Genomic DNA, 1,680 nt, shown 5'->3' with positions numbered 1-1,680 from the left:
AGAAAGGGATGTAAACTGAAGTTATTCCTATCTCAGTTCCTGAAAGAGTGGTTGGAAATCAAGAGTTCTGTTTTAACAGCATAATTGTGAGCTGCCTATGAGGCTCTGATGTAGGAATTTCAAATATACTTACAAAATCATATAAAATTAAATGATAATATGACTGACTTTATAGGTTTCTTGGATGCATTACATACAACACATAGAAAGGTCAGGGCAGGGAGTCATACCTGATGTCAGAAGGCCTCAGTGTCCTTTTCCTTTTGCAGGTGGGAGAGTCAGATAGCCACCGAAGAAAACACAATGAAAGACACTGGTATCAAGAGACTATTGTATAATCATCTTTTATGCGTATTTTCAATTAGCCTGATCATCTTCATTCCATCATTCTTTTTGGAGAACTCCTCAATATTGGAAGCACACTTAATACGGTTGTGCATCTGTTGTGTTTTTCTAACTGCTGTCAATCCAGTATTATATTTAGTAGCAAAACCAAATGCATCCTCTAAAAGAAGTTTATCATCACACAAGGTGACTGGATTTTTGAAATGCTGTATTAATTTCTTATGTCTTGTTTCTTGCATGTAATTCATGTAATTTTTGTTCTATATGGAGTGCCACCATTAGAGTTGAAGATGGAAACATTTTTATTTGTGGTTATTTTGTCTGCTTTTACTACTCCACCAAGTTTATTTTTGTTAGGACCAAATCTCAAAGCATGGATAAGAGTTTTCACTGGAAAGGGAGTTATATTCACTTGGGAGAATAGTGTCCAGATCACTACAATTTCTAGTTTTGTGGCAGCATGTCTCGGAGTACTTTCTATACCACTGGATTGGAAAAGACCATGGCAGATAAGGAAACTAACACGTACAGGATATGTAACATCCTCAAGGTCAGTGAGTTCGTACATATGGCCCATCTCCTCCTATATGCTTGGAGCAAACTTTGGCAGCACGGCTGGCCTTGTTATTTCACCACTCTGGATACACTGGAATAAAAAGCAACTTACATATAACAATTAATTGGAACAAAGGCAGAAGATATTTCTTTGTGCAGATACCATATAAAGACTATGAAGAAATATATATAATCAAAGCCAAACAGTTCCATTTACAGCACTTTTTAATGTTATAATTGAAAAAAAAAAACTTAAAAATGTATTTGCAACATGATATAATTGTAGCTTTTTCAACTATGAAACCCCTTAAGAAATTGTACTTTCTTGTTTAAGTAAAGTATCAATAATAGGAAAAAAAATGCAACACCTAAATTGCATACAATAATACCTGGTAAACACCATGCAGTCAATAACATTAGCTATTAACATCACAAAAAGTGTGTTTTTTTTTTTTTTAAATTTTTCAGTTCTGAGACAGAAACATAGTAAAAGCAAGGTTAGCAGAGCAATGGAGGCAGAATGCAGGTCAGAGCGAATTAAAGGGTGATTGCTCTATTGATAAAACTGTTCTCATAGCGTTCGAACACGTTCAGTGACAAGAAGACACTCATTGCCAGCAGAAGCCACAATCCAATTGGATATGTTTATACATGTAACAACAATCTGGTCCCCACATTTATCATCCCGCTGATGACTGTACTTGGATTTTCAGTTTTTCACTGGTCTTCTCAAATCTAATTGTGAGAGGGTTCCTCTTTGTGCTGAGCCAGAATCTGTCT

At 35.5% G+C, this 1,680-nt stretch overlaps 1 pseudogene; it reads left to right on the top strand.

The window, feature by feature from the left end:
* Positions 1-303: 303 nt before the first annotated feature.
* Positions 304-1,025, top strand: LOC105532519 (annotated as a pseudogene).
* Positions 1,026-1,680: the final 655 nt, after the last annotated feature.

This window comes from Mandrillus leucophaeus, unplaced genomic scaffold (genome assembly GCF_000951045.1).
Source record: "Mandrillus leucophaeus isolate KB7577 unplaced genomic scaffold, Mleu.le_1.0 Scaffold964, whole genome shotgun sequence".
Lineage (NCBI taxonomy): Eukaryota > Metazoa > Chordata > Mammalia > Primates > Cercopithecidae > Mandrillus > Mandrillus leucophaeus.
The sequence above is the reverse complement of the archived record's forward strand: the minus strand, read 5'-3'. Positions and strand labels throughout refer to the sequence as shown.